Source organism: Triticum aestivum, chromosome 6B, assembly GCF_018294505.1.
Source record: "Triticum aestivum cultivar Chinese Spring chromosome 6B, IWGSC CS RefSeq v2.1, whole genome shotgun sequence".
Classification (NCBI taxonomy): Eukaryota; Viridiplantae; Streptophyta; class Magnoliopsida; order Poales; family Poaceae; genus Triticum; species Triticum aestivum.
Window position 1 is genome coordinate 384,379,190 of NC_057810.1, and position 7,570 is coordinate 384,386,759.

At 42.5% G+C, this 7,570-nt stretch overlaps 1 long non-coding RNA gene across 2 annotated transcripts; it reads left to right on the plus strand.

Moving 5' to 3' along the window:
* The first annotated feature begins 1,960 nt into the window (after window positions 1-1,960).
* On the plus strand, window positions 1,961-4,141 carry LOC123137220 (uncharacterized). 2 transcript variants are annotated; one of them, XR_006467910.1, is made up of 2 exons: window positions 1,961-2,180; window positions 2,244-4,141. It is a non-coding gene; the product is annotated as an uncharacterized lncRNA (long non-coding RNA). The 2 variants fall into 2 exon arrangements; XR_006467909.1 differs by having other exon boundaries at window positions 2,271-4,141.
* Window positions 4,142-7,570: the final 3,429 nt, after the last annotated feature.

The window sequence follows — 7,570 nt, forward strand, 5'->3', positions numbered from 1 at the left end:
TCTTCGCTATATCTGTGGCACCTTGGATCTCGGGTTGTCACTTCAAGCTTCGTCCTCTCTGGACTTGACTGCTTATTCTGACGCTGACTGGGTCGGTTGCCCCGACACGCGTCGCTCCGCCTCTGGCTATTGCGTCTACCTTGGACCATCACTCATCTCCTGGTCGTCCAAGCGGCATCCCATAGTCTCCCGCTCTAGCGCTGAAGCAGAGTACCGTGTCGTTGCCAACGTCGTCGCCGAGTGTTCCTGGCTTCGTCAGCTTCTACATGAGCTCTTGCTCCGGTTGACAAGGCCACGATTGTCTACTGTGACAACGTCTCCGCGGTCTACCTCTCCGTCAACCCGGGTCATCATCGAAGCACCAAGCACATTGAGATTGATATCCATTTTGTTCGGGAGCATGTAGCTCTTGGTCATGTACGCGGGCTACATGTCCCCACCTCCCAATAGTTTGCTGACATTATAACCAAGGGCTTTTCTATCGCGTCCTTCGAGGAGTTCCGATCCAGTCTTTGCATCGACCATGGTGCCGCTTCGACTTTGGGGGGTGTTGAGATGTAGATATTGCACGTGTATTTCTTGTAAAACAAGTCCTCCTCCTTTCATTACAGTTGATGACGTGGCTCCCCTATGTACTTATATATACGTGCATATCGCACCCGATCAATATATCGTGAGTTCAATAACCTTCCACACAAAGTAACATAGTAGTAGTGTCACAGGGAACTGGCTCCTCCGACGTGCTAGAGCGAAGGCAGGGAAGCTACAGTGCTCCCTTGTGTAAAATCATTGAGGCAAGTCAGAGAGCTAAGCAGGCACTGTAGCTAAAATAATGCACCTTGTTACTATAGAAAAATTACTATATATAAACGCAGGTTAGATCCTTGTTCATGCGCCGGCAGTGAAGCAAAGTCAAGGGACTGTAGGTCTCCCTGCCTTTCCTTAGCACGTTAGAGGATCTGGCTTCGTGACATAGATGGCTTCATTTATTAGTATGTAGACTCATCTTTTCTCGAAAAGCGTTAGAAGTATTATGTATTTATGTTACTCTAAACATCTCTCTTCATTAACTACATGTAACATAAGCAAAAAAAATATGCATTATATTATACTCCCTCCGTCCGGAAATACTTGTCTCAGAAATGGATGTATCTAGATGTATTTTAGTTATAGATACATTCATTTTTATCCATTTCTCTGACAAGTATTTTCGGACGGAGGGAGTACTACCTAACTTACACTATTAAGTTACTCTCACTATGACCCGCCTTAGCGACCCGGAGTGAAGAATAATTAATTCACCCGGGTCGACCGACCGAGACGCTAGTCTTGTTTAATGAAACCTCAGCCAAATATAAAGTTACTTTCCATCAACGTAATTTTATCTTTAGGTCGTTAGGAGCTAGGCCACTCCCCATACCTCCATCGGCAGTTGCAACGTTAATTCCTGGCGTATTCCTGGCATCGGATGCCGCGGCGACGCAAACGAGCGCTAAGCCCTTTTTTTCTCCTATGCAAAGCACTATTTCCAGCGATACTTAGCGCCTGTGTTGAGCGGCTAGCGTTGGAATAGATAACGCTTAGTGCCTTTTAATTTATTTATTTTATTTATTTATTTCTATCTAAGAGCCTGCATAAGGGCATGTACAATGCATAGCCTCAAGGTGATGCCTCGCATGCCATGTAGGATCGGATATGACGTAAAGTAGATTCGGATAGGGAAGCGGGATCCTCTTCAGGAGGCGGGTGCTTGAAGAGAAAAAGTGTGGTCCGGTGACAAAAGTTGAAAAGATTGAAGTGAAAAGTAGAGATGCATGTGTACTAGAGTCTTTATTTTCTATTTCTTAATGAGGCTCACTAGTGATAGCTTGCATTGGGGAGAAAAAATAAATGTAGATGCCTCAAATTACTTTTTATCATGGGGCATATATATTCATATGGCACCATTGTACATGCCTTAAGCGCTCACCATTGTAGACGCCCTTAGGTGACAGGCTGACAGCGGTTTTCATCTATGGCGTTCCTCTCCCCTGGCCCCTGCTCCGATTGCGGAGGTGGTGGTAGCGCTGGCGCCGGAGGGATGACCCGGAGCCGACGGCTATTCCCCCTCTCGCGCTTGGAGTACCGTGCAATGATCCGGCGGAGCAAGAGGCGATAATGGGTCGGGTGTCCTCTCTCCGGTAAGACCTCCCTCCTCGTTTTCTTCCCCTCTCCTCCATGATTTTCTGAATTTCTAGAGTTAGGATTTTTGGTTTTTGGGAGCGGGGTAGAGGAAGAGGAAGAAGGCCATGTGGTAGAGAAGAGGAGGACCTCAAGGCTGTGGAGAAGGAGGAACAACGCTAGGAGTTTTTTTCTTCGATCGGGCCAAAGGTGATAGCCCTGTTTCTTCCCTATTTTAGATGAACACCTCCTTCTTTCTTCCTTAGATGAACTGCTAATTAAGAAAGAACTGGGAGTCTACAAGCTGCCCCATGGTTGCCTTCGTTTCCACCAAGGCTAACTAATTTTCTTGCATGTTCGATTTTTGATATCTTCCCGATCTCCCAAGTTCACAATATTTTTTACAAAGAATTCATAGAAATTATACAGCCTCATTTTAGCTAGGTCTAGATCAACTGGGTGCGCTATGCATTCATAGTTGCGAAACAATTCTGGATATTTCCATGGTAAATTTTCTGGAATATCTGATTGTTCATGTATTGGTAAAAAATCCAAAAATTGAATAGTAGCAAGGTGCATTCTCTAGGAAGAATTTTATGTTTTCACTCTTCTGTATATATATACAGGAGCATGCATTTAATTAGCAATGTGCTGGTAAAAAGATGGATCTGTCATTAGCATAAAGTAGTTCTTACATATGCTATAGACGAATCCTTTTTTAGGTTTTAGGGGTGCTATATAGACGATTCATTGATGAAGGAACATTTGTGGAAACTGATTTGAGAAATTATTGTTGATATAGGTAATGACACTGTAGTTGTACATGAGAACGGTTGTCTTGTAAGATGTTTTGAGCATTAGTTTGGGTGCTCAATTGCAACAATTACTTCTCTATAAAGGGATGTTTCATTCTTGGACGGTTCCCTACACGCATGCTTCCACCATATACAATATGGTATTACTTTTGAAAGTTCTTAGTGGTCAAATAATTATGTTGTTCCTATTCTCTTTATTCAAAATGACATCCGATGAACTTGAAGGTTACACTGGCATCTGTGTGACTAACAGCTAGCTAACACTGGAATTTTCAGAATGAAGATGCATGCTTACGTGTTTTAGGAGTTGCTAGTCGTACAATAGAAGCAATGAATGAACCTATGAGGTGTAGTTCTTCTCGCTATTTTCATTTCGAGTGTAATAATCTGCTGGAGGTATTTTCCATTCAGACTAGTGAAGTTTTGCATCCTGCAAGTGTGCATATGTATTCTGGAAGAAAAAGAAAAGCATACCCAGTAAGATGTAATCCTTGCCATTTTATTAAGCAAGTTAATTCATACTATTTTTATGTCCTCCTTGACAATGTATTTGATCAATTGTCTAAAAGTTTCATACATTGTGAGAGTAAAATAAAGTACATTCAGAATACTGTTCTTGATTCAATAAAAATAAAGTACGTTGCAGATGGCCGATGTCGGAGTAGAAGCATCAGTGCGCACCACCACTAGCTCTTCCTCGACCCTCCTTGCGACAGCCTTCCGCTGCGGCCACTGCCTCCTCCTGGACCGCGCTTCAGCAACATGCAGCACCTTCATTGCCCGTGCTTCATCTGACACACTGGAGGGTTTGCACCAAGCCTCCATCACTGTCCCTGACTGCCTATCTATATGTGTTTTCTCTCACTCGATGTATTTGTATCATATGAAATCGAAATGCAATGGACTGATGTATTGGTAAATGTAGGATTGTAGATGGTATCTCTGTTTTTTTTGTCTGTTTTTGGTTTGGACAGAAGCATTCTCATGTTGTGCAAGAGAAGTGGAAGAACTGCAAGTAAGGAAAGGAGATACCAGAGTCTGCGAAGTGGTTGTAGTTGTTACACATATAGAGAATGTTGCTGCACAATGCATGAGAACCATATAAATAGTCATAGCATGTTGTCTTTGTAGCTCAAAATATTTGCTGTCGCAAGACTTTCATGTCATCCTGGCTGTGCTGCGAATTTACCCTTTCTATGAATTGATGCTGTTAGGTGCTCCGTTTCATCATGACTATAGCCAGTGCTAGCCTGCTTTTTAAGTTTTTTTTTTGGAACACATAATATTTTATTGATCTAGCAACAACGTACATGTACAAATGTGCATTGCAACACTAGAGATTGCACCATTACATGAGCATTGAGGCATGTATCATTGCCTGAAGCTAAGCACTTGAAGCTAAATGTTCTATTCTTAAGCTTTAGTGCAAGTTTTGCCTGATGATGAGCTCGAAAATTGTAGTTCCTGGGAATATGATAGATCCTTGATGAGTTAAAGGCTGAAGAAGCTGCTATGTAAGCTAGTTGTGGCCTGATGGTCCAGTGTCCTGGTGCAAGAATCGGGCTTTGAGCTGCCGCAGCCTTTGCCAACGTAGCACTGTCCGTCAAGAAGGTGGCTTGCTGAAGCTGAAGCATTCCTACAATTTGAGTTGCGAGCATCAAACTGAAAGCTTCAGCCAAAATGACTGAAGTCACTGGTGGGGAGACAGTCGAGATACAAAGCTGAGAGCATCTTCCTTCGTTCCCCATCCGAATGAATATACCTAGTCCTGCAAGTGTCGGCTGGCCATTAGAACCTATAGTCCAAGAAGCATCTGAAAAGATAACAGGCCCTGAAAAGCTGGTGATATTTGTGATGGTGCTTCCAGGAGATGGAGTCATCTGCTGGGGAACATGATCCTGCAGTCCTAAACCATGTTTTGCATCCACATGAGGATCATTCAAATCACCTTCACTGCAAACCTGGAAAGAGGCTTCAAACTCAAGTTTAGCTCCCTGTATAATTGCCATTACCACTGCGTAAACCTGGGAAGGGTTGCAAGCTTTCCTACAGAAAACAGAGTCATTTTGAGTTTCCCAAATACACCACAGAAAAGTGTATATTGATTCAACACTCATGTGAGGATGATGCGAATCAAGCAGGACCTGTATCATGTGAGGAATTGAAGTATTGTTTTGGGCAAAAATTTCAGTTTTAAGAAACCAAGGAAAGCTATACCAGGTTGCTTTTGAAAAAGGGCGAAGAAAGAAGAGATGCATTTCATCCTCAAGCTTACCACACCCTCTGTTGGAAAAGGCAGTGCCTAGGAGGCGCTTAGGCACGCCTAGGCACTAGGCAATGGCCAAACGCCTCGCCTAGGGCATAAATGGAGGTCTAGGCAGGAAAAGCAAGGATTTGCCTACCCAAGTAAGAAATCATGCCACATACTGCACTGATATGCCCAACGGGTTATATTCCAATGGCAGTAGATGCTATTAACTTATTTATATGCCCTAAACTAATATCAACACCCATATAATAATCACAAATACACTATGAGTAAAAACTATATTACCGCCTAGGCCACGCCTAGGCCGCTTAGGCACTGCCTAGGCACTAGGCGAAGGCCAACCGCCTCGCTTACGCCTACCGCTTTTTCCAACCTTGACCACACCTAGAACATGTTTCGGTAATATGCTTACAGTGCTTGCCTGCCCTATTACCTATGGGGAGTGCATTCCGAAGAAGTCTCCAAGCGAAAGTTTGAACACGCGACGTCATTTGTTTCTCATTCCACACCTGATTGAGCAAAGCTACAATATGTGGAGGAACTATCTTCTGTCTCTCTCTTGGTGGAAGTTGGAGGTTATCGAAACAATGTTTGTATGCACTCTTTGGAGAGAATAGACCTGTAGGGGTTAGCTTCCATACTAGAATGTCCTGACCAGTAGCATCAATTATGGGAGTTTGAAGTATAGAGTTAGCTACTTCAGGAGAAAATAGAGAATTGGTCAAGTTTATGTTCCAAGCTTTTCGCCCAGGAAGCCAAAGATCTTTTATTTGAGCAGGGTAACTAAAGGCCTGTTGCTGAATGATTAGATTGTCATAAATGACTTCCCAACCCTGAACCCAAGGAGTGCTCCATATCTAACTATTTCCATCTACCACCTGATAAGCAGTGGCTGAAATGAGAAGTGGTCTTACCTTCAATATTGATGTCCAGAAAACAGATTTTGGTATGTTGTGTTTTGCCCGCCATATAGATGTGTCATTATGGTATTTAGCCTTGAGGATCTGAGCTAGTTGGGTGTGTGGTTCCTTTGCAAGCCTCCAAGCTGCAGAGAGTATGAGTCCTTGATTGATTGCCTGTAGACTTCCTATGCCTAGACCACCTGCTTTTTTATCCATGCATATGTCAGCCCATGCTCTCAGACAAAGGCTTTTAGTAGTTTGGTCTTCTTGAACACCTGTCCACTAGAAATTCCTAATGATAGCTGTTAGCTTACTTAGGAATTTTTTTGAGAAGAGAATATTTGACATGTAGTAGACAGAAATTGAGGCGAAAACTGATTTAATGAGGGTAAGTCTCGCTGCATGGGATAATCGATTAGCTTTGTAGCTGGAGAGTTTTGACTTGAATTTATCATAAATAAAACCATAAGCCGTTGATCTGTCTTTAGATGGCAAAATAAGAGGGTGTCCTAGATGTACAAAGGAATTGTCAATATTTGGGGCTGGAAAGATTCTTTTAATATTCTCTCTATCCGGCAAAGGAAAATTCTTACTAAAAAGGATACCAGACTTACTCCAATTAGGAATCTGACCTGGGTTTTCACAGAATTGACGTAAAATATTAGAGATAGTTTGAGCTTCACACATGTTAACTTTCCCGCAAGCGATAAGGTCATCTGCAAACATGAGAGAGTGAATAGGGGGGCAATTTGGTCCAAGTAAAATGCCTGTGAGATGATTGGCTTGCAAAGCTTCCTGTAGCTGTAAGATAGTTCATTCAATGCAAGGACAAAAAGATATGGCGACAAAGGACAACCCTGTCTGATGCCTCTGGAGCCATTAAATTTAGCATATGATTGGTCATTAATGATGACAGAGAACATTGGCGAAGAGATGCAAGCATGAATCAGTTTTATGAAATGACCATTAGCCCCTTGCGTGCGAGAGCTGAAACAATGCAATGCCATTCTATTCTATCAAAAGCCTTAGCTAAATCAATTTTTAACATAAAATCATGGCTTTTGTAAGAGGTAAGTGAGAAGGAATGGGCTATCTCTTGAGCTACAACAATGTTGTTACTAATGCGTCTACCTCCAATAAAAGCTTGTTGAGAGGGATGAATGTAATCAGGTAGATGCATTTTCAGTCTATTAGCTAAAGATTTTGCAATAATCTTATAGACTACATTGCATAAACTTATGGGTCTAAAATCAGAAGGTATGTGACAAGCTAGTTTCTTCGAAATGAGAGCAATTTGGGTATCATTGACATGTGGTGGAAGGATACCTGAGGTGTAGAAGCTCGTCACCACTTTTGTGACATCATCACCAATCCAAGCCACGCTGAAACATAGAAGGCAACATTAAATCCATCTGGACCTGGAG